General features: G+C 50.7%; 1 protein-coding gene and 1 long non-coding RNA gene across 7 annotated transcripts in view; one reads left to right on the forward strand and one right to left on the reverse strand.

Annotated features, from left to right (window-relative positions):
• The window catches only part of HIVEP3 (HIVEP zinc finger 3), a 564,242-nt gene that overhangs the window by 328,969 nt on the left and 209,905 nt on the right, over positions 1 to 25,368 (forward strand). The window lies entirely within an intron of this gene.
• LOC133244747 (uncharacterized) lies at positions 2,165 to 25,308 on the reverse strand. 3 transcript variants are annotated; one of them, XR_009735506.1, is made up of 6 exons: positions 24,606 to 25,305; positions 20,060 to 20,320; positions 12,345 to 17,749; positions 9,193 to 9,236; positions 8,757 to 8,977; positions 2,165 to 8,661 (listed from the first exon to the last, which is right to left on the reverse strand). It is a non-coding gene; the product is annotated as an uncharacterized LOC133244747 (long non-coding RNA). The 3 variants fall into 3 exon arrangements; XR_009735507.1 differs by having other exon boundaries at positions 9,193 to 16,398; positions 17,524 to 17,749; positions 24,606 to 25,302; XR_009735505.1 differs by having other exon boundaries at positions 9,193 to 17,749; positions 24,606 to 25,308.

Below are 25,368 nucleotides of genomic sequence, written 5' to 3' on the forward strand. Positions count from 1 at the left end.
TCAGTGCTGTGATTCTAAAGGGTAGTGTGGTCTCTGGCTGCACTTTGACCCTGTGAGTCTTCTGCTCCATGAAGGGGCCGGGGGAGAAGCTGAAGAACCTTTCCAGTTTCTTCCAGGAAGAACGCACACCTGAAGGTGCAGATGGGACCTCATGTGATGTCAGCCCCTGATCACATTTTGTCAACTTCCCTTCCCGCCTCACCACATCCTCCTGGGGTTTTCGGTGTCAGAGCTCAAGTGGAAGGTGCAGGCAGAAGTTAAATATAGAAAGGCACCTACTCATGGTGAAATGCGTGGGCCGAGCCTCGGGTGAGGGGGCGTAAGCACATGCTAAATTTAGCGGCCTGACTTCCTCTTCTGGCCCCTTACAAGCCATTATGCAAACACCGATGCTTGTCAGTTTCCCGCTGAGGAGGACTTCAAGGGCTGAAGATGAGAACTTGGCAATGAAGCCTGCCGGTTAATCATGGCCCTCCGCCCCTCGATGATCCCATCTGTTATCACTTTTTACCCTCCCGGCAGTCATGAGAGCTGGGCATGGAGGGTGTTGCTGATCTCAGTTCACAAATGAGCAGGCCAGGGGACTTGCCCAACATCATCGCCCGGCAGAGCCCAGACGTAAACTCAGGGTTTCACCCTGACTCCCCTCTCAGTTCCTGAGAACCCAGCACAAGAGTGCACTGGGCTTGGTGGTCCAGTGGCTGATAAATAGCATCCCAGCCTGCAGATGTTCCCCAGGGCCCTGAGCAGTTTGGTAACTACAGGTGGAAAGCCGGCATGCTAAAGAGTATGACCAGGGACGGACCAAAGCCTTGCTACTCAAAGTCTGGCCTGCAGCCCAGCAGTGTTGGCCTCAGCTAGGTGCTCAGAAATGTCAGTGCCCAGCCAGACCCCAGACCTGCTGAATCAGAGTCTGTATTTTAATACGGTTCCCAGGGGACTCGTGTATATATTTAGGCTGATGAAGCTCTAGCCTAGTGCTCTGAGTGGTGCCCACTTAAAGAATCAATTCATAGGATTTTCAGATTCTAGAAATGTGTTCTTTTACTGTCTCATTTATTCAGCTGCCATCTATTGATTAAATTCCACATTTGAGGCCTTGTGTTAGAATCTGGGGGCTTCCCTGGTAGCTCAGAGGATAAAGAATCTGTTTGCAATGCAGGAGACCTGAGTAGCTGCTAACCCTTATGATTACTTGCTGTGTGTTTGGAGAGCTGTTTTGATTTTTTTGTTGTTAATTAAGATGTAATTGACACATAACGTTGTATTAGTTTCAGCCGTAAGACATGATTCAATATTTGTATATGTTGCAAAATGATCACCACAGTAAGTCTAGTTAACATCCATCACCATGCATGGTTACAATTTTTTTTTCTTGTGATGAGAACTTCTAACAACTTATTGACCAGAGACATATTAATACATCTTATGTTACCTGAACATTATTGACCAGAGACGTATCAATATTCACTTACCTAACAAATTGCCAGCCACAGGCATTAGTTTCTGCAAAAATCGTTAATATCTTAAGATCTACTCTCTTGGCAACTTTCAAGAATACAGTATAGTATCATTAACTATAGTCACTTTGCTGTACATTATATCCCTGCTGCCAAGTTGCTTCAGTTGTGTCCAACTGTGCGACCCCAGAGATGGCAGCCCACCAGGCTCTGCCGTCCCTGGGATTCTCCAGGCAAGAACACTGGAGTGGGTTGCCATTTCCTTCTCCAATGCATGAAAGTGAATAGTGAAAGGGAAGTCGCTCAGTCGTGTCCGACTCTTCGAGACCCCATGGACTGCAGCCCACCAGACTTCTCCATCCATGGGATTTTCCAGGCAAGAGTACTGGAGTGGGGTGCCATCGCCTTCTCCACATTACATCCCTAGGGCTTATTTATTTTATAACTGGATGTTTGTATCTTTTGACCACTTTGACCCATTTTGCCTGTCCCTCTATCACCTGCCTCTGATGACCACCGATCTGTTTTCTGTATATATTAGTACCATTTGAGTTGTTTTCCGTCTTTTTGATTCCATATGTAAGTGAGATTGTATGGTATTTGTCTTTCTTTGTCTGGATTATTTCACTTTCCATAATGCTCTCAAGGCCCATCCCTGCCGTCGAAAATGACATCATTTCCTTCTCTTTGAAATAGTCTGACATCATTTCCTTCTCTTTGAAATAGTCTGAATGATATTCCATTGTATATATCACACTTTCTTTATCCATTTATCTATTGATGTATACTTAGATTGCTTCCCTGTCTTGTCTGTTTTGAATAATGCTGCAGTGAACATGGGGGTGCATTATCTTTTCGAGATATTGTTTTCATTTCCTTTGAATAAATACTCGGAAATGGAGTTGCTAGATCATATGGAGGGTCTGTTTTTAATATTTTGAGGAACCTCCATACTGTTTTCCGTAGTGGCTGCACTAATTTACATCCCCACCAACAGTGCATAAGGGTTTCCTTTTCTCTACATCCTCATCAACACTTGTTATCTCTTGTATGAGTTTATTAATCATCACAGTGGCCTATGAGGTAGGTGTGTACAGTTCGTAGATGGGTGGCAGGAGACTTTAGGCAACATGCTTGAGGTCATGGTGCTTAGTAGGTAGCAGAGCCAGTATCTACTTGGGCATGTGGCTCTTAACCAAGAGGCCTCTCCACATCTATGGATTAAAGAAGAATCAGAGCAGCACAGCCCAGCCGGAGCCCAGACTCAGTCAGGAAGGACCTGAGCAATCAGTTGTGCTGGGGCTTTCATTGAATTTTGGCTTTAAGCTACAGAGCCAGTTACTTGAGTAACATCTCCTGCAGGTTCTATGAGAGATGGAGCTGCTCTGATTGGGTGGAGGTGGCCCCCAGGTCATGCCTCTCTTCCCCCCAGGCCACCACCCTTGCCTGTGCCCTCTGGAGTGCCACAGAGCGTAGAGTGAAAGCTGCTTACAGGCCAACTTCTTCAGATGCAGGAACAGGAGCGAGAGAAACAAGATGCCTTGTCCAAGATCGCAAAGCTGATGGAGACAAAGTGAGCCGGGGCCTTGTGGGGTAAAGGTGAGCTCTGTTCCACACAAGGGCCAATCTGTTTCAGAGAGCACGTGGCTGACTTCTGTTGGAGCATTTCTGAATTGCATTAGAAATTAAGGAACCCTAATGAGATCATGGGAAATAGATGGGGAAACAGTGTCAGACTTTATTTTTTTTGGCTCCTAAATCACTGCAGATGGTGATTGCAGCCATGAAATTACAAGATGCTTGCTCCTTGGAAGGAGAGTTATGACCAACCTAGATAGCATATTGAAAAGCAGAGATTGCCAACAAAGGTCCATCTAGTCAAGGCTATGGTTTTTCCTGTGGTCATGTATGGATGGGAGAGTTGGACTGTGAAGAAAGCTGAGTGCCAAAGAACTGATGCTTTTGAACTATGGTGCTAGAGAAGACCCTTGAGAGTCCCTTGGACTGCAAGGAGATCCAACCAGTCCATCCTAAAGGAGACAAGTCCTGGGTGTTCATTGGAAGGACTGATGCTGAGGCTGAAACTCCAATACTTTGGCCACCTGATGCGAAGAGTTGACTCATTTGAAAAGACTCTGATGCTGGGAGGGATTGGGGGCAGGAGGAGAAGGGGATGACAGAGGACGAGATGGCTGGATGGCATCACCGACTCAATGGACATGAGTTTGGGTGAACTCTGGGAGTTGGTGATGGACAGGGAGGCCTGGTGTGCTGCGGTTCATGGGGTTGCAAAGAGTCGGACATGACTGAGCGACTGAACTGAATGGAACTGAATGAGGTCACATTGACTACTACAGGCCCTTCCCCTAGAATTATTCTGTCTGTTTCTCTGTCTCACACACACACACACACACACACACATGAGATATGTCTTAAGAGTAAGAATGTTCAGAGAGCCCCTGAAGCCAAGAAGCAACCCGGAACTCTAGGGTCTAGAATCTTTATGTGGGGTTTTTGTCTTCGCTGAAACCCATGCAGAGGGACATGAGAGGGTCTCAAACAGGCACTGGGTGAAGGGCCAGCCGTGGATCCCAGAGGGCGGCTAACACCCCAGCCCCCTAATAGTGCCAAGTAGAAAGTCACATTTCAAACAAACCTCTTTTGCACCCACACCTCCCAGCTGATGCCATTCCCTGCCTCGGACTTGTTGGAAGGTTGGAAGGGAAGCCCCTGCGGGCCTGAAAATAGAACCCTCATTCCGTCTCTGGCCTCAGTGGAAGAGAGAAGGGCCACGTGTGTTGACTGGAGCACATCACCTTTGCATGAACATCAGGTTTTGCTAAAGCAGGCAGCCTCTTTACTGCTGCCTGCTTTAGCATCGTGGGTTCTCTGCCGGGAGAAGAACCACCTACTCTGTGCAGGTTGAGGGCTGAGCAGTGATCCCCCTACCCCCACCTGGGATGCTCCTATACACATCAGTCCACAGAGTATCCTCACCAATCAGTATCTATGAGTTACAGATAGAGAAACTTAAGTCTCAAAGAGGCTGAATCAGCAGCCCAGAGGAGCCAGCTGGTTAGGTGGCAGAGGGCATGTGGCATTCAGATTAGTGGCCCTGGCAGACACTGGGTGTAGACCCCAGTGATGCAGCCAACCAGCTGTTGGGCCAGCTGTGTGACATCTCGATTCATGTCTTCATCATCCATGCCATGTAATAGCATTGATGCCAGAGAGCTAGCATGAAGATTAACATAACCAAAGCACTTAGAATAGTACCTAGTGGGTAACAAAAATGTTAACCGCCTTTATTAAGGTTGCTGTGACGATGAGGCTGATTCTGTTACCTTAAAGTCTATACAGGTGGTCCCTGACTTAGGATGGTTCAACTTAATGATTTTTTGGCTTTATAGGGATACAAAGAAATATTCAATAGAAGCTGTTTTTCTTATTTTGAATTTTGATCTTTTCCCAGGCTAGCATGCATAGCGCATGCTCTCTCATGATGCTGGGCAGGGACGGCCGCAGCTCCTAGTCAGCCACGTGATCACCAGGACAAACAACAGATACACTGCAGATGACCATTCTGTTTTTCACTTTCAATACAGTATTCAGTAAATTACATGAGATATTAAACATTTTATAATAATGGGCTTTGTGTTACATGACTGTATTCAACTGTAGGCTCATGTCAGTGTTCTGAGTATGTCTTAGGCAGGCTAGGCTAAGGAATGATGTTCAGTAGAATAGGCTTATTAAATGCATTTCAATTTACAGTATTTTCAGTTTACAATGGGTTTATCAGGACATGATCCCATCATAAGTTGAGGAAGATCTGTTTTCAAATGTTACCTCCCTGATGGCTTTTTGTAGGTAGGTGGACCACAGTTTCCCATTCAGCAGTTGAAGGAACTGGGGCAGGGAGAGGGGGAATGACTTCTCAATGATCAGGGGCAAAACAAGAATGCATTTGGTTTTACTGTGTCATTTTTCCATAAAGGCAGGGCTTCTGGTCACCTGCCTAGCCCCCAGACCCTTTACTGCTCTCCTTGAGACTAAAGGCTGCTTGGGACCTTAGACCAGTATGTCTTGGTCTTGCTGTTATGCCAACTTTTGCAAAGACACAGACTTTTAACTAGGTGCCTCCCTTGCATTTGAAACCAATCTCACACTTTATTCCGAATCCATTAAGTGCCAACTCCATGCCAGGCACTCAAGACAAAAATACACATGATATTTGCATAGAAGCCCTGTTCCTACTCTTGAGGCCCCATCCTCAAGAATGGTATATCCTTCCACTGCTGCGTTGCTCCCCGTGTTGGTAATGTGCCTGGTTTTCCAGGTCTTCTGGGTTCTCCACGCCAGCAGCCTTTTCTCATCTGATTACTTCCTTAGGATGAGCAAACACTTCGAGTGGAATCACTGGATCAAAGGAAATAATATCTTTTTAAGAGTTCTGATCCACATTCTTAATTGGCCCCAGAAAGACACCATCTTAAAGATGTTTGTTCATGTTGTTTACTGTACACCCAGCAATAGTCTATCAGTAAGGGGTTATTTGCTTTAAATGTGATCAATCTACACAACACAACACCACACAGCTATTGAAGGGGGGTGGGCATATTGAAGACACAGGTGGACATTCCATGATGTGAAAAGGCACTGACATGGATAAATAAAAAACATGGTAAATCTAATAGACAAAAAGTAAACCCAAACTGCACCAGGCATAGAAAAGAGCATATCAAGAAGGATACCAAGTGTGAACCGTGGTGATCAGATCTCGGGGGTAGGATTGTAAGCCATTTTAATGTTCTCTTTATACTTTCTGAAATACAACATGTACTGTTTTTATAATTAAGAAACAATGGATTCCATCCCTTTTCCTCATCCCCTTGCCATTTCTATGTGGGTGGGGGTTGCCAGCGGCCTTGGTGGCAGGCAGCTGCCTGATGAGTCTTCGGTAAGCGGCACTGACATGGGTACTTGGTGGAAGCTAGTGAGCTCAGGCTGGGGTTGGGGGTGCCCTGCACAGTGCCCTCTGGGTCCCAGCTGGGCCTGTGTGTCCTCAGGATCAAACGTCTTGCCTGCTCAGGGTTTCCTCCCCGTCATTGGCCCTGATTCTCGTGAGCAGGACTTTACTGCTCAGGAGCTGTGAAAGTTCTTCCTCCTCATTTTATTTTTCCTCCTCCTCCTAACCCTGAGGTCTGCACTTTACCTTTCACTGCTCATCCTGGTCTGTGTTGCCCCTGGCCCATGGTTATGCCATTGCCCCAGGTCACATGCTGGCCCTGCCTGACTTTCTCATTACCTGGTCTGAGTGTGAGGGAGCCAGGATATTTACACCCTGCATCCATCAGCCGGTAGACAGAAGCTGGCCCCTGGGTGGGAACGCACCAGCTCCCAGGCCCTTCCAGCCCTCAGTGCAGGCGGGAAAGTGAGTTCCAGAGACTGAGGCGCAGTGCTGGCTGTGGAAGTCAGGCTGGTGTGCAAGGAAATGACCAGGGGGCCAAGTAGGATGGACAGAGCCCCGACAGCATCTGCTGCTGGTGGGCTTAACTCAGTGCCATCACCCCCATGGAATATGGCCCCCCTACATGAGATTCCCTGGGTTACAGCAACCTAGGGACAGGTACCCTGAGTCTGGAGCCAATGCAGCCCACCTAGGACCTGCCATCTCCATGCATAGCTTCCTTGGACAGCTTTTGTGCCCCATGCTCATGGGGGTTAAATAATACTAAGTCCCTTAGACTCTTCTTCTCAGGAGGACCATGGCCAGGAGGTTGGAGGGGGAAGGGGAGCCAGTTCCACTGCCTTACTTCTCACCGAGGACAGACTGAGGTCTTCATGGCCAGTTCAGGGCCCTGTTTCCTCAGCAAACATGCCACCTTGTGAAGTCCTTGATTTCTAACCCCAAAATGGTGTTGATGAGAGGTTGGTGTGAAAAATAACTGGATAATGGATGTGAGGAGATTAGCAGGGGCCCAGGCATTTGGTACCTATTATTACTGTTGTTTTTATGGAAGGTGATTTTTGTCTAAATATAATTAGTGGTTTATAATCTATTGCTCTTTTTACTGCATTAGCCACAGAGAGAAACCATGGGGCCGGCAGGCAGTACATGAAATTGCTTATTTAGAGTGGGAACAGGAGGGGTGGTATAGCCACCTCAAATATGCTATTTAGGGCCAGAAAGGATTAGCATCATCTAGGCTGGTGGGAGTCACTAGTTCTTTGTGATGTAGCTGTTTATTCATTCATTCGCCATTGATTCATCTATCCATTCAACAAATGTTGATTAAGGATTATTATGTGCAAGGACTGTGCTAGGTACCAGATCTCCTGGAAGCTACTGGCAGTTGTTGGTCCCCAGCTAGGAGGCCTTTGACACAGGTTCTACATCCCCCTTCTTAGGGGATTTGCTATATTCCTTCCGGTGGAGAGGGGAGAGCCCCTGGCCAGAACATTCTTCCCAGATCCCCACTCTTGCACCCACACCTCTAGCTCCGGTTTTTGGTCATCCACCTCGTGCTTCCCTGCACTGGGATCCTCGGGGTCATGAGCTGCCTGGGAAGGTGGAACCAAGAGCCCCAACAGCCCCTCTCTTTGTTCAAGCAACGGCATACAATGTGTCCATAGCAAGTGATGATTAGAACCCGAGGCTGGGGTTCCTCTGCTTTGTGCATCTCAATCCTGGGTGCCCATGTCCCTGGAGTCCATGCAGGATGCCAGAGGCCCGGGGAATCACATGTAAACTTAGCTCATCTTTCAGGAGAATGATTAAGTGCAGGCATATTTCATCACATGGAGAGTCACATGTATAGATCATGAAGCAGAATTGTATATGTGCATTTTAAGGATAAACAAGAGACTAAAGGCATTTTGGCTTGTGGGACCAGCTTTGGCCCATGTCGCTGGACTTCCCCAAGGGAGACCTGCTGGTGTCCTCCCTTCTTAGGGTTTCTTTGATGGAAAGATTTGAGAACTTCACCAGGATGATATTCAGGTGATGGTGACCCTGTGCTCCACCTCCTTGTTGGGGTGAACATGGAAGGAGAGTCCCAGACTTGTGAGAGGATGGAAGGAAATCACTGTCTAGGGCTCATTTGGGCTGAAAGTCCACAGAGAAGAGACACAGGAGAAATATCCATCTTCTTCTTTGGTGGTGAGGCTTCCCAGGTGGCGCTAGAGGTAAAGAACCCTCCTGCCAATGCAGAAGATGTGAGAAACGTGGGTTGGATCCCTGGGTCGGAAAGATCCCCTGGAGAAGAGCATGGCAACCCAGTCCAGTATTCTTACCTGGAGAGTCTCATGGGCAGAGGAGCCTGATGGGCCATGGTTCATGGAGGTGCAAAGGGTTGGACATGACTGAGGCAACTTAACATGCAGCATGCATCCATGGAGCTCCTAGCTTTTGACCAGAGCCCAGCACTTCCCAGAACTAGGACTCATGACACTCTGGCTGACGTTGAAGCTCCTCTGAGATCTATGCTGCTGGCTCCTTCTCTTCCTTCAGGCCCCTGCTCACATGGCACCTGATCAGAGAGAGCCTCCCTGACCACCCTTCCCCCTTCACCCTCTCCCACCAGCCCCCGCCATCTGCCCCATTATCCTCAAACAGAGCTGGCCTGCTTCTGGCACTTGGCAGGACCTGACAGGTTAGGTAGGCGTGTGTTGGGATTTGAGCTCTGGAGGGCATGGACTATCTTCTTGTTCACTCACTGAATGAACATACCTTATAAAACCAGGATTAGCCAGGATCTTACTGATCAATACCATCTGTTAAACAGAATTTGCAGAAAACCAAAATCAAAATGAACAAGAAAAATACAACTAAATGCAAGGACTTAAGTTTCTATTAAACTTTCTACCCCTAAAACATACCTTCTGAGGAGTGTCAGGGACTCAGCCCCCATTTGACATAATCTCCCAGAGCTTCTCCATCCTGCCTGTCTGGCCAGCACATTCAGATCATGGCTTTGTTGGTGTCTGGCTGTCTCCCCAAAGACTGGGAACCTACAGTATCAGAGATCCTTCCACTGCATCAACAGGCACTTAGCAAAAGCTCAGTGGCCTCTGAGCTCCACATGATAGGGAAGGACTCTATTTGTTACCAAAGAGGAGAGGGGACTAAGGATGGAAAATGTTTGATGGGAGTTTTCTGGTTAATCCATTTCTGCTTAGACTATTCAGGGGCTCCCTCCTCTCATCTCTACCCCTTCCATTTCCTAAGGACTCTGCTTGATCAGGTGTGTCCACATTAATGTGATGGTGCCCGATTGCATACATGCAGGGAAGAGAAGAAAAATGCATCTGCTCAGATAGCTGCCAAGCCTTACTTAGGATTAGGTCCTCTGCGCCCAAGAACATAGAGGAGAGCAAGGAGGGCCCTACTCCACATTCTGGTTGGGGAGAAGAGAGGAGCCTTTATGAGCAGACAGTATTCACCGGTGAAAGGCAGCTGCCAGCCCCCCAGGGACCATCTCCAGCAGGCTCAGGCCTCGAAGGAGGCTGGGAGAAGACGTGCAGGGGCGGGCAGCTGTTCCTCCACCACCTCCCCTTTTCCTGTGGTCTGGAGCTACTCTGAAAACACAAATTGTGATTGGAATTGATGTGTTTCACCAACTGGCCACTCACCAGTTACTGACTGAATGCATACCATTCCTTCATTCGTTCATCCAGTGTCTGCCATATGTTGGGCCCTGTCCTAAGTGCTGAAGATTTGGCAACACGGAAGGAGACAGACCAGGCCCTTTCCCGCTCTCACGGAGCTTCCATGGCAGGGGCCAGTAAACAAGTCATAGCTCCCATCGTGGTGATGTCTACCATACATTTTCCATACAGAGTTTCTCAGGTGGGGGGTGCAGCTGGCACTTATCAGGGCAGTTGTTTGTTTGTTCAGGCTGACTAGCATGTTGCAAGGTGTAGTATTTCTTGTTCTGTGTCCTATTGTCAGTGACACTCTTCCCCATGCCCCACTTGAGTCATTGGAACACCCAAGTACCCACTCACAATTAAATATGCCTTATCAGGATGTGATCCTGCCCCCCAGTGGAAATACGACGTGATCTCATTTCATCCTCACAACAACCTCATGAAAGGGCTGTAACCGATGCCCATTTGTACAGGTAGTGAGACTGAGGCACCGGGATGCTCAGCAGCTTCTTCAGGGTCACACAGTTGGAGGGATGGATTCGCGCCCCAGGAGCCTGGCTTCAGAACTGTACTCTTGACTACTCTATCACATAGCCTCTCAAATAAGCACAGAAACTGGAGATTCTAAGCTGGGAGGGAAGCTATGCTGAAAATAAATGAAGATGATATAATAGCAGGATGGAGTGTTTCCTCTGTGAAGCATTATTTTAGCCCAGCAGGGCGATAAGGAGGAGTGATGAGAACCAGCAGCAGGCCCCTGGCTGTGCTTTACACACAGGTACTCTGGACATACCACTGAAAATTGGGGGCTGGTAGGTTTATGCGGTGTGTGCATGCATAGTGATGTTTACTTTAGTGAAACCCTCTCCCTTACAGGGAATATCCTGCTCACTGAGAAATAATTATTCACGTGAAAGACACTTACCAGGAGACTCACATGTGGAAAAGAAGGAAGGCCACGTTGAGCAAGCCAGATTCTGGGAAGGGAGGCAGTCCTTTTTCTGTCTCCATATCCAACCAGTGGAAAAGTAATTATTGACTGTCCTATGGTGTGGGTCTGAGCCAAGAGTAACGGGGAAGCTTTGGAAGCTCCTTTTGGTTTATAGCCTCCACTGTGACTGGCGTGTAGTAGGTATTCAAATGTTGGGTGGATGGATGGATGGACAAACAGATGGAAAGATGGATGGACAAATAAATGGGTAGATGTAAGAATGGGTGATGGATGGATGGGTGGGTAAGTGGGTGGATGTGTGGACAGGTAGATAGATTGATGGTCAGAGAGTTGGACAGATGAAATCTGGTGCCTGTACAGAACTTCTGATTTCAGAGACTGGATGTGTTCAGGGACCAATTCAAGATGATTTAGAATTAAGGTCTAAGTTACAAATCAAGATCAATTCTAAAAAGTGTTTGTTTATCCTTTCTCAAATAAAATCAAGCCTAAGGAGAGCATTTCCTATCACTTTTCTTGGGTGGCCAATGTAAATGAATGCCTGGAGCCCTCAGTCCTCTTAGTACATCTCAGGCAGTTGAAGGAAAGATGTAAGGCTTGCTGAGAACCTGCTATGTGTCTGTCACTTAACAGACATCCTGGCTTTTAGTTTTCAAAGTAGCCCTGCATTTGATACATCAGGAGTTTGAGGCCGCTCAGATAACCCAAGCAATGGACGCAAGGTCACACCATCAATGGTTGAGCTGAAAGTCAAAGCCAGGTTGTCCATTTCTACAGCCCCACCCCCTCCCCCAGCGTGCACAGGAAGGCAGACAAATAAGGTGACGTTTCTTCCAGCAGCAGACCTGTGTGGTGTGGTTACAGCCTCCTGTGACTCACCTGTATTGTGGGTTATCTCCCAGCGCAATGCAGGGCCTTACCAGAGACCCAAGGTCAAGGAGATGGGGGTGACGATTAAAGAGGAAGGAAGGAGCTTGGGTTTGTTTCCACTGGGGAGCCCAGAGAGGGTGGCTTTGTCAGCCCCAGGGCTGGTTAGTCACTGAGGCAGGGGTGGGTGGGAGTGTGGGGGGATGGGTCAGGGTTGTGGGGGTGAGCAGACTCCCACCACGGACAGCCAGTCAGGGACCCAGATTCTGCTTGGAGAGTGCAGGGGCGGGGGATAGTGGGTTCCCTTCTGGTTACTCCATGGCTCCTCCAGTTCTGTCTAACACAGTTTAGCTTTAGAGGAAGAGGGGGAGGGCTGGGGGACAAGGAAGAAGGAAAAAGAAGAGGCGGCTTACCTTCTTTCTTTGAAGGCGAACAGACTTGTGTTCCTACTGCAGCCCCTCCCTGTCCTAGCTGTGTGATCTGGGGCAAGTCACTTTCCCTCTCTGAGCCTCAGTCTGGGTGTCCCTGGGTTATCTTATAAACTAGACAAGATACAATGTGAAAATGCTTGGCTGGGGCTGACCCAGGGTAGTCCCAAAAGTTCGTTCCTCTTTTTCCTCTCCCTTCTCTGGCTGAGTCTAATGAAGAGAGAAAAGTGCCAGTCTTTGGCTGGGCTCAGGGAGAATGAGCCCTCTCTCCAGCCAGCCGCCCCTATTCCTTCTTTCCTTCTCATGGGCGTGGCTGTCCTCACCAAGGATGCTTCTGCCCACCCAAGGCAGAGACCATGAGTCACGACAGGTGACGTCTGAGAAGGGGCTACTTCATGCACTCTGAAAGTGAACCTTCCCTCAGAAGCCTCAGAAATGAGACCATGGCCCCACGAGGGCACAGATTTATGTGGATCACACAGCGAGCAATGAGTGGCAGAGCCAGGCCAGCCCCAGGACCACAGACCCCTCCCTACTGCAGCACTCGCTTCCCAAGTTATCCCACCTCTCTGCCTTCTCAGCATCTGTGTGGTGAAAGGCTTCCTTGGCGCTGCTTGTAGGAATCAATGAAAGAGGAAATGTGAGAGCTCCTAGCCCAGCGTGTTTATTAATATTTGTAGAATAAATGAATGAATAAAAGGATCCCTCATCCAGAGCTGAGCTCTCTGTCCATGTCAGTTTTCTCCTTCCCCACTCCTTGTCCCCTAAAATGCTGTTGGGGTGTCACCCTGCCAGGAATGGAGAGACAAGTGGGCAGTGTCACTCCAGAACCTTGTTGAACATCCGAAAGTCTCTTCCTGGTTCTCCGAGTGTGGCTACGTGTGGGCGATGGCCAAGCTGCAGAGGACAGGGAGTGTTGTCGATGGTCCTGCCCACCTGAGTGCCCTTGCAGGCTTCCTGGTTGCTCTGCCCCCAGCAGGTCTTGCTAAAGCTGCTTTCTGGTGACCTTGGGGATAGTGGCTCAGGGCCGTGGGGCCTGGGAGAACAGGGGACCAGGACCACACTGTCACCAGGGTCCATATCTTCATCCCACTAGTATGAAGATGGCCAGGAGTATGGTTTGGTGAACAGAGTATGGGGAAGCTGGACAATGTAGGTTTGAGACCTAGTTCTTGTTCAACTGTTAAGTTGTGTCCGACTCTGCAACCTCGTGAACTGCAACATGCCAGGCTTCCCTGTCCTTCACCATCTCCTGGAGTTTGCTCAACTTCATATTCATTGAGTCAGCGATGCCATCCAGCCATCTCATTCTCTGTCACCCACTTCTCCTTCTGCTCACAATCTTTCCCAGCACCAGGGTCTTTTCCAATGAGTCGGCTCTTCACAGCAGGTGGCCAAAGTATTGCAGCTTTAGCATTTTCCTTCCAGTGAATATCAGGGTTGATTTCCTTTAGAATTGACTGGTTTGATCTCCTTGCAGTCTTGAGTCTTGTCCAGAAACTCTCAAGAGTGTTGCCCAGCACCACAATTCTGAAGCATCTGTTCTCAAGCACTCAGCCTTCTTTATGATCCAGCTCTCACATCCATACATGACTACCGGAAAAACCATAGCTTTGACTACACAGACTTTTGTTGGCAAAGTGACGTCTCTGCTTTTTAATATTCTGTCTAGGTATGTCATAGCTTTTCTTTCAAGGAGCAAGTGTCTTTTAACTTCATGGCTGCAGTCGCCATCTGCAGTGATTTTGGAGCCCAAGAAAATTAGACCTATCACTTTTTAGCTGTGTGACCTTAGGCAAGTCACTGTAACTCTCTGATCCTTTTTGTCATCTTTAATATGGGAAGAGACAATTTCCCACTTACATGGGGATTGTGGGTCAGAAAGGGCTGTCCATGACTAGATGTTGGGGTGGCTGTGAAAACACTTTAGAAACATTTGAGTCATGGTCATGTAGGAATGTGGCTTTGCTGCCATTGTGCTGTTGCTGGTGGCCCCTCTTCTGAAGTGACCTGGGTGGCTGGACTAGAGAGCCCGAACTTGAATCTTGGCCTTAAGCGAGTCACAGAGTCTCTGAGAGCCTCAGGTTTTCTCATCTGTCAAGTGGACATGATAACCCTGTCTGCCTTTCCAGGGTCATCTGTAGCCATGTAAGATAAGATTGGGCATCTGTGGTTGAGAAGTACTTTTTAAAATAGTAGCTGGATTTGGGCACAGTTGTGGAAGGGTCTGAAGAAGCCCGGACTTCCTTCTGAGAAAGGCAGATGGAGGAAGGGGGAACCCTGACTCTTTCTTTCACGAGCTGATTAACTCCCAAGGTTCCACTACTCATGCACCCCGAGCCTCCCGGTTCACATCTGACAAGACTTACGGGTGCCCAGGGCTCGGGAGGGCGGTCTCTAGAACAGCCTGTCATGCTCGCCCTGGCTCCTGGAAGGAGTGGCTGGCTGACCCTGGGCTGGCCTCTCTGGCCACCACCACCCAGACAGCAGAGCTTTTCTGACCTCACTCAGCTCTTGCTAAAGTGCTCCCGCAGCCTGGTTTTCTGGAGTTCCCTGGTCTCCACCGATGCTCTGCTCATGTGATCTCCAGCTCAAGATGTCGAAACCCTACCCCAGGCTCCCCGGAAACCCCCTGTCGGCTGGGCCAATGGCACAGGGGCAGTGAACACTCCTTGGGTATTGCCACATGGGGCATCTATGAGGATAATGTTGTCAGAAGTTCCTGTTTCCCCCCCGCCAGGAGAAGTGCACAGACGGCTGAGGGAACTCGGGTTTCCGGTGGCTCTGAGATTATTCCGAGCACGGTATCATCCTAGGGAGGCTGGATCTGGGGGCCCACACAGAATGATGTGGTGTGATGGTGCCACTGTCCATTACAAGTGGAAGCAAGATACCGGAATCCCCCTTCTTGGAGATCTGAGTGCTGATGCCTGCACTTTTCTGCTCACACGTTTCCTTACAGTGTTCACAGGGACAAAGGAGGGCAGGGAGGCTGGCTGTTTGAGGCGAGACTGTGAATCCTTACAGTGTTAGTGCATATGCCACTGTGGCCCCACTTTACTGATGAGGAGACTGAGGCATGGGGGAGAGAACTGACCAACCCCAGGCAGGACAGTTCATAAGCAGCATTACCTTACCTGGAATCCAGGGCTCTCCAGCCACAGATCCACTGGGCTCAGCGGGGGCTTGTTGGACGACCAGGGCTCGTCCAGGTCCTGGGAGAGAACTGCTGTGTGACCTTGAGCCTGTCACTTGACATCTCTGGGCTCCTGTTGCTTTCTCTGTCTCACGAGAATATTGGAGTAGTTCAGTATTTCTCAAGCTTTTCCACAGAGAAGGTTAAAATGAATTTCTTGGAAGTTTTATGTTTTCCCGTAAGCATGCTCATGTTTTTGTGTTCTTCGCCATGACTTTATGAGTTGGTTTTAATTTTTTAAGACCTTGTGTTTGTTTCTTCGCTAAATGTCCATGTCGACATGGTGCTCTGAGATGCGTCATATGCTCTGGGCACAATTCCAAGGTTCCCTTTGGGGTTGACCAGCTCCTCCTTCCTAGAGGGAAAGGTCTGGGGCAGATCTGCTGCACTGGGCATCCATCCCAGCCATCAGCAGCGCAGGACTCAGGCCTGGGCCAGAGTGGGATGGGAGAGGACCCTCTCAAGGGTGCCCAGCACCAAATATGAGTCTCAGTGTTACCAGCTGTGCAGTAGTAGTAGTGTTAGCTGCTCAGTCGTGACTGACTCTTTGTGACCCCATAGACTGTAGCCTAGAAGGCTCCTCTGTCCGTGGAAATCTTGAGGCAAGAATACTGGAGTGGGTAGCCTTTTTCTTCTCCAGGGGATTTTCCCAACCCAGGGATCGAACTCGGCCTCCTGCATAGCAGGCGTATTCTTTACCATCTGAGCTACCAGCTATGACCTTGGGCACATCACGTGTGCAAACTTCTCGGTCCTCTGTAGATATGGACATGGATCGGATCCTTCGTCATAGGATTATGGTGGCACGGAAGAGAGCGGAGGTGTGAGAGGTCCCATCATGGCCTGGCATGAAGGATGTGCCAGGACAAGTTAGGATGCCTGTTATATTTTAGGACTGCAGAGTCCCACAAGTCTGTAAACCCTTTCCCCGTAAAAAGCCCCTTTTCCAAAAACATCTCCCTCCCCAGTTTTGTCACCAGTCTGGGATTCTCAGGATCACCGAGGCCTTGGGTTAAGGCCTGGACAGCTCTTGTTAAAATGCAATTGTGACAAAGAAATGCTGGGGCCAAGTTCCATGCCCCACCGTCCGTGTGATTAACCGCGTGGCCTCAGCAGGTCATTCACTCCTCTGAACCTCTGCCTCTTCATTCATAAGCCAAAGGTACTAGAGCTAACGAGTCACTATAAACTAGGCTCTTCTGAAGGTGCCCAGAGATTAGGGGCCAATGGATGAGTCAAGGGGCTGCTGCAGCCTGGGACAGGAACTCCAATGACAGGAAGCCCAGGGGTATGTCATGGGCCCTTTGGGAACACAGAGATGTACCAACCAGGCTTGGAGAGTCAGAGACCTTTCAGAGCTGAGATGGGGTCTCCTCTGAAATGGGTAGGATGGCAGGAGGAAGCCAACCAAAGCAGGGCTTTGGGACAGGGCAGACAGTGGACACAGAGGAAGCTGAGCTGAGGCACTGCGCTAAGCTCTACCGTGTACACACAGCGTCTTAATTAAGGCTGCACACAACACACCAGTACTTATTTGCAGATGAGAAAACTGGGCTGAGGGCCATTAAGCAGCTTGCTTGAGGCCAGCTAGCCTGTGAGCGGCCCCAATGGGCTTCAGAGCAGACCACTCAGATCCCAGATGCTCCAGAGTGGGGAGCTCCTGCGAGCTGGGGACAAGGGACTCGGGTTTCTCAGCAGATAAAGGAAAATGTGAAGAAGTCCTCACTCGGTGCTTGGTGCCGGGAGTGGGGAGAGTGCCTGAGGTCTGAGAAGCAGAGGGTGGCTGGAGTCTGGAGAGGCTGGCCCTGGGGACCCAGAGGGCCTCAGGCAGCCATGTTGGCCTCTCTGTGGAGAGAAAGAACCAGAACTCCTTCTGGCCCTTCACTGCTCCCCTCAAGGCCTCACCTCTGACGGGCTGTTGTGTCTGAACTGCTGAAGTACACATGTGTGGTCACCTCCGCGTCTCACCCCGGGGCCTCCAGGGGAGTCAATGAGTGTTTGCTGAAGGAAGCCGCAGGTGTATGCAGTGGTTTCCAGCACTGCCTTTGCCTGTGGTGAATGCTCACAAAATCGGGGGCTGCAGTGCGGCAGGGCACGGAAGGATGGCATGTCTGTAGTTCATCCCTTCCTTTCACAAGTGAGAAAGCTGGGGTCCAGAGAGATGAATGTTTGTTCCTGGGATCACCCTGCTTCCCTGAGGGGAGAAGGAGCTGCGTGAGCAGTGGGACCACCTTCTTCCTCTTCAAGCCAGGGTGCCTTGTCATCCCAGGACCCCACCCCTTCCAGGAGGAGCTGAGCATCTGGCACTTTGCCCAGGGAGCTTGGCCTGATTTCATCCGTGGGACATGCACCTCCCGAGGTGTTGTAGGAGAGCAAGGCTCTGGGTACCATGGGGGGTGGCGGCCACCCAGAACTGGACAGTTCTTAGGCATTAAGCCTGGGAGCTCCTTTCTTCTAAGCAGGATGGGATCAGAATGGGGAAACCCTCCGTTTGCCCCCTATATGGGAGTATGAGGGCTGGTGTAATAACCATGGGCTCCCAGACACTCCGGGCAGGCACTGGCTGTGATGCTGCCCATTGAACGGGGAAAGGTAGGTCCTTGGAGGCAGCATCTCCCCCGCACAGCCTACAAATCATTTTTAATGAGTTGTCACTTGGACAATGGGGCTGAGTCTTGGCCCTGATTCAGTGTTGTTGCCTTTTTCTCCTGCCTCCCTTCTAGATTTTTTTTTTTCTTCTTCCTTCTCCTGCTTGCTTTCTTCTCTCTCCAGCCTCCACTTACTGGAAATGAAATCTCTCAGTGCATGAATGGCAGGGAGGGAGGGAGGCGCCAGGACAAAGAGAAGGCTTTGTCTGGCAGTGAATTTAGATAGCACGTGGGTGGCGGGGAGCACGCAGACTTCCTTCATCCGCCTGTCACGGAGCTTGCCTAGTGTTGGTGGAGAAGGGGAGATGGGTTTGATTCTCTGGCGAAGCCTGGATCTCCAGGTATGGGGATGGGAAGACAGGGCCCCAGCAGGCAGCCCCTGTTGGGAGCAGGGCACAGCGGGAGCAGGCTGCTGTGGGGAGGGATGCCTCTATTTTAGGGCAGGGAGCATGCCCCAAAGATGATGCTGGTCTGTGCGATCTGAGCTTACCTCCTCATGACCCATGATCTCACATGCCATTACTTCTCTTTCCTCACAGTTAGGGGACCCTAACCCCTCTCCCTCACAGAATTAAATCAAATAGAAGAAGAGAATTCTCAGCTCTCCCCCATCAGCACTGTCATCTTCTTCACCATCATCATCCCCAACATAGCAAGCATTTATAGATCACCTACTGTATTGGAGAAGGAAATGGCAACCCACTCCAGTGTTCTTGCCTGGAGAATCCCAGGGATGGGGGAGCCTGGTGGGCTGCCATCTATGGTGTCGCACAGAGTCAGACATGACTGAGGCGACTTGGCAGCAGCAGCAACTGTGTGCCAGGCACTGTTAAAGTCCTTATAAAATGAAAGGATTTCCTATACAGTAGGTGCTCATTAGAAATTATTTGTAACTGACTCCAGTTTTCTGCTTGGTCGGTAACTTATTGGACAAGATCACATCACCTCTCTGGGCCTTGAGTTTCTCATCTGTCAAATGGAGATAATAATAGTGCTTTCGGCAAAGAGTTATTGGAGGTTTAAATGTGTTGAAACACATACAATGCTTGAAAGAAGTCAGAGAGCTGGCGAACTATTCACTAGTGTTAGAGCATGTTGGTGGGGCAGTCACTTGATACTGGAGAAGGAATACATTATTTGGTGTCACAAACATTGTGCCTGCAGGCCAAAACTCACCCTGGATGCCCTAGGAACATCCTGTTAACACTCCCAATGCCAAACACACCACTGCATCATTTTTGCTGCCCATAGCCCTCAGTTTGCTTTTCTTCTGCATTCTACATCTCACCTGGCAGTATCTGCAGCCACCCATGTCAATGAATATTCTCTTCTCTGCTTCCCCCACCCCATCCCAGACCAAAGGGCCCAGGTACCGTTGCTGCAAAGAATCTGCCTGCAATGTGTGAGGCCCAGGTTCGATCCCTGGGTCGGGAAGATCTCCTGGGGAAGGAAATGGCAACCCACTCCAGTATTCTTGCCTGGAGAATCCCATGGACAGAGAAACCTGATGGTCTAGGGTCCATAGGGTCGTAAAGAGTCAGACACAGCGACTTTGCATGCATGCATGATCAGCTGCCAGGCAGGGAGGAGTGAGGGTGAAGGCATGAGCTGAGAGGAGGAGAGGGTGTAGATTCTGTACCCACCGAGAGCCAGGATCAGGATGGGGGGCAGCTGGAGATGATGAGTATAAGTGTACTTGTGGGACACCGGCTTGGTGGCCAAGTAGGATGTGACAGGACAGTAAAGAGACAAAGAGAGTGAGGCGCCACGGAGGTCTCCTCACCCTTCTCCATGTCCTCTCTGAAGCATCCCTCACAGCCACTGTCCTTCTTCTTTCATTGGCTGCACAAACTCACCTCTTGGAAAGTTGCTCAATCGCTCAGCTGTGTCCGACTCTTTGTGATCCCATGGACTGCAGCACACCATGTTTCCCTGTTCATCACCAACTCCCAGAGCTTGCTCAAACTCATGTCCATCAAGTCGGTAATGCCATCCAACCATCTCGTCCTCTGTCATCCCTTTCTTCTCTTGCCTTCAATCTTTCCCAGCATCAGGGTCTTTTCCAATGAGTTGGCTCTTTGAATCGGGTGTCCCAAGTATTGGGGTTTCAACCTTCTCTGCAAGCACAATTGGCCCTGTATCACTTACCCCACAGTGGCCAGACTCTCTGGGCACAGGCTTGCCTCCCCACCAGGGCTGAGGCCGAGTCATAGGTCCCAGTTCCTGGCTCCATCTATGTTTGCTGGGTGATGAACAGGAGACAGGAGTTCCAGCTTCCACATCTGTCTCCATCACCAATTCTCACATGATCTTTGAGAGCCTCTGCCCTGGTGGGGCCTCAGTTTCCTCTTGAGTACAGGGGGAGCTGGGTGGTGGCCCCGGAGGGCCCTTCCCACCAGCACGAGGCCTGTGATGTGAAAGCGGGGGCTGGGGGACATGGAGTAAGGCATTCTGCTCCACTCTTCACTGTCAAGCTCCTGGCTTTTTACAGTAGTTACCACTTAGTACCTTGGTGTCAGGCAACTGGCTGTCAGCATTGGGATTTCAGAATCAAAGGACATCCCATCCCTTGGCTCCTCCTTGGCTGTGTTCTCATCCTCCACATTCCCACCCCCACCACTTGGTCTTAGCACAGCCATAATGGCCTGTTGGCCATGCAGCCAGGAAGATACCAGTGGCCTCTGGGGGAGATGACAGAAGAGACTTGGATTGCCAGGGGTCAACATGAAAATTCATTGCCACAGCATTTCCTCCCTGTGATTTCCCAGAATGCTCCGAACACTTGAACTTGGCCGGCTGGAGTGCTCTCACTTTCTATGGGGGCTGGATGTCCTGTGTTCTCCTGCCCATCCCAGGACCTAGCTACATCTAACCCCCCAGCAGGGGCTCTTTGGTGAAGATAGGGCTCTGGACAGTGTCTCTGGCTTTTGTATGCTTGTGGTTCTGTTGAGGGGCAACCAGGCCTGAACTAGGGGCCAGTCCTAGAGGGTGGAGCTTCCTGGTCCAGGAGCTGGCTGATGGGGAGTGGGCAGAGCTTGAAGAGATTTGTTCAGCCTGGGCATAAAACTCCATAGGAATAAATGGTGGACATCCTGCCGAGAAGTGGGGCTCAGCCCGCAGGTGAGGTTCTGCCTGGGGACAAGTCCACCCAACCCTCAGCTCCTCACCCATCTGCTCATGGCTGCAAAGCTCACAGGGGCTCACGGGGCCCTGTGTGGGCTCAGGGCTTCTGGTAGGGATTTTGCCACTGTGGTAGGCCAGAAAACTGGCCAGGTTGGTGGCCTGGAATTACTTGAGGACAAAGAAGACCCTCAGGAATAGGACTCAGGACCTCTGTCTCTCCTGTCAACTCTTTTATCCAGCTTCCTGACTCACTCAATCAATATTTAGTGGCACTTGCGCTCTGGACTGAAGTGTACAGCTGTCCCTGTTTCCACAGTCAGACCTGCTCAGAGATAGGCTGTGTGTCATTCTTGCAGATAGTGAGTGTCCTGCGCCTAGGGGTATGCAAGCACTGGCTGCAGAGCTGCTGAGCAGAGGGGCCACCAGGGAGAGATTCTGACTGGGCTTCTCTCAGCCCTGACCTCTAAGACTCCTCCCTTTTTTTGTGACCTGTGCACAGAGGTTGGGGTCCTTCCTCCTCTTCATCAACAGCCCCCTGTGGGAATCTTCAGCTCATCCCATTTGATCTTCTGAATGGAGCTATGGGCTGTGGAAGCTGCCCTCTTACACCCCCCGCCTCCCACCTGTAGGATCTAAGTGCCCGGAATCCTGGCTTCCCGCCCATGCTGCCCGCATTCCACTTGGGAGCCTTCCCCACATAATCAGGACCATTAGGAGCCTCCTAATGCCACCTGACCTCAGGCCTGTGATGGACCCACGCCGGCTGTGCATGCATTATTAATGTGCAGAGAGCAGAGAGAATCACGTGGATATATTACACCCTGGCGTCCCCCGTGCATTAGTTTGCAGCATTGGTAGCATCCTTTTGGTGGTCCAGCAATGCCCCCTTCCTTGATTGGCCCCAGGAGTGAGTGCTGATGGGGGAACTAGCTTTCTGGGTACCCAGTACCTGCAGCAGCAGGAGCTAGGAGCATTGACACCAGGGATTGCAGCCTGGGCAGGTCTGGCACATCCAGGTCAGCAAGGAGAGCAGGTTGAAGGGTCAGCTCATCTACTCCTCACCTCTGCAGGGAAGGAGGGCAGAGGCTCCAGGAGGGAAGCAGCCTTGGACAGGCACCTGCAAAGGTGGGGTAGAAGCCAGCCTCCTGGCGCTTTCCCCATACTGAGCCTTCCTTGATCAGAGCCTTGTCAACTTCTGAACATTAGACCAGGCCTCCTCGAGTGGACAGAGGGGAATTTGGGGCAGGTGGGGGCTTCCTCCTCTCCACATGAAGAGGTAAGATGAAAGCACCCTACTCTGCCACTGGATTTTCTAAGGTTAAAACCAACTGGCTGTAAGACCTTGGCCTAATCACTCTCCCTCTCTTGGCCTTAGTGTCCTCAGCTGGAAAACGGGCCCAATAATTCCTGCCTCCTTCCTTGGGCTGGTGTGAGGCTCAGGAGTGGTAAGACTGGAGGCTCATGTAACATACGATTGCACATCAAAAGCAGGAACACATCTCTTTCTCGGTCTCCAGCACCTTGTACCTTTCGATGCAAAATCAACTGTTGGGCTAGTGGGCTTATAGTTGCATTGAAATAACAAGAGGAGTAAGCACGGTGGCTTTGAGTCTACAAGGACTGTAATATTCATGAGGCCATGGTCTCAAGTGCAGAGCTGCTATTTACAAGCCACCGACCCCAGCCACAGCCTTTTTTCTCCCCCTCTTCTCAGTTTCTCCTTCTGTAAAATGGGTCTGGGGTTGGGAAGGAGATTAGAGTCCTTCTAAAAATATTCCAATTTAAAAGGTACCGGAGGCTCATTTAGACTAAAAGGTAAATGACTAACATCAGGTCCTTTTCTAACAGCAAATTTGGGAAGGGGGATCAGAATCCTGGGAAGCACCTGGTTCCTGTAGAAGTAGAAGGAGGGCTTGAGGGGATAAGCTTTCCAACTGTCTATTTTTGCCTGAAGAACAGTGCTGCTCAGTTTCTTCTCTACTTTGCAGGTGAATAAACTGATATGTAGATAGTGGATATATAGTTGCCTCAAGCCACAGAGTTGGAGCGAGGGAGAGAATGGGCCTGGGTCTGGCCAGTCCCTCTAATGTGGTGGAGGAAGTAGATGGGTGAGAAACAGAGGGGGCCCCCAGTGACTGATCCCCTCTCTGGGTTCTCTGCAATGTGCATTTCCTTCAGGACCTCTTTTCATTCCTACAACCCTCCTGGGAGGTAGGTCTGGTTATTATCTCCATCTCACAGATGGAGACCCTGATGCTTGGGCAAGTGAGCAGAAGGGTGAAGAGCCAGTGGTCTGATTTCTGGTTGCTCCTGGATGGCTGTGTGGAAGGCCACACGGCCAAGGCAGCCTGAATAACCCCCAGGCCTTCAGTGGGGGCTGTGACTGAGAGTGAGAATGTAGTTATATGGAGGCAGGTGATGTGGCCCCAGACGGGCAGCTGTCCTCTATGCAAACAAGGCCTGGAGCACTGAGCAAAGGCATGGCCGAGAAAGCCCCTCCTTCTCTCCCCATGACCCCAGCCGTGTGACACCTTCACCACAGCAGCTGCCCGAATTCTTGGCCTTGAATCTCAGGCCAGACCAGTTCACAAGAGCCATGTGCACCCCCTGGGGAATTCCCCGGGTCCATCTGGAGGCAGTCACAGCCTGAGCAAACGTCTGGCTGGATGAACCAGCCCTAGAAGCCTCTCTGACCAGAGCATCCCCAGATGCATGTCTGTTTCACTTCTGGAGCTGGTCTGGGCACTGGTGGAGAGCCTTGGACTAGAGAGCTTCTCACCCTGGACAAACCCAGCCTCATCCGTCACTGCTGTGCACAAACACTTCACGCTCTGCCTGGCCTCCAGGCCTTTGCTTCTGCTGTTCTCTTTGCTGGACCCTTTCGCCCAGCCAGCTCCATCTCCTTTCTGTCCATTCTGACACCTTGGCAGAGCCAGCCCTGCATCCCTGCCGAGCCCTGAGTGCTCCAGCTCTTGGTGGTACCTGCCATTACCGGGCTGCCCATCTCCCTGTAGAGCACCCAGCTTCCCACCAGGCTGGGCACTGCCCCACTGAGGCTGATGGATTTGTGGCTGGCTCTGGACTGAGTGTTTTCTGCACAGTCTCACTGAATCCTCACCACCTAGGAGGTAGGTAGGCTTCTTGGTCTCACTTTACAGATGAGGAGGGGTGCTCAGAGAGGTCAAGTCACTTGCCCGAGGTGGCACAACTAACAAGTGGAAGAGTCAGGAGAAGGAGCTGGGAGTCCCTCTGCAGAGCCTGTATTGGGAATAGACTCACCCTTCTCAGCCTTTTACTTCCAGGGCCAACAGCGCATAGAGAGATTAAGGACCCACAGGCGTCCAATAGGTAAATGGTCAAGAATGAGACAATGGGTCCTCCCTCCACAGCGCCCCCGCCATGCGCTCCTCCCAGGACTGCCGATGCACATCCGGCCGCCCCCTCGTCCCCTGTGTGCTCCGCCAGGCGTAAGCAGGGCCCCCAGGGGCCATTCTCCTTGCTCCGGGCTGTGGCCCCGTGAGCCGTCCCGGCCGTGCTGTGGGCTTGGGAGGCTGTACCCACTTTATAGAGAGGAGGCAGGCCCAGTGAGGTCTAATCAATGTCCCAGAAGCGGCCAACAGGACGTGGTCAGTCCAGCCCCCGCCTGGGGTTCTGGGCTCGGTGTCGGGGCTCCGTTTCTGGGCTGGCGGGAGGAGGCCTTCCTCTCCAAAGCTGCCTGGCAGCCTCTGACCCAAGGTGTCGCGGTGACAGCACCGTTGGTCAGCTGCCCCCTACCCCCTGAGAAGAGAGGAAACACCAGGCGGTGGGGGATTCCTCTGGCGGCGCCACGCCCCCTGGCCACTTCCTCTGGACACTCTCGTTTTCTTTGTCACTTGTTTTAGTTTCTGCTTTTCTTCCCTCCTTCCTTTTTTTCGAGGCCACTTTCATTTCCGTCTGGCAGTGTCTCCCCACCCCACCCCCAACCATCCTTTCTAGTCGGCTGCCCGCCGCCCCCCCAACCCTCCTGCCACCTCAGGATCCCCAGTGGCCCCAAGCCTGCCTG

The sequence above is a fragment of the Bos javanicus genome, chromosome 3 (assembly GCF_032452875.1).
Source record: "Bos javanicus breed banteng chromosome 3, ARS-OSU_banteng_1.0, whole genome shotgun sequence".
Classification (NCBI taxonomy): Eukaryota; Metazoa; Chordata; class Mammalia; order Artiodactyla; family Bovidae; genus Bos; species Bos javanicus.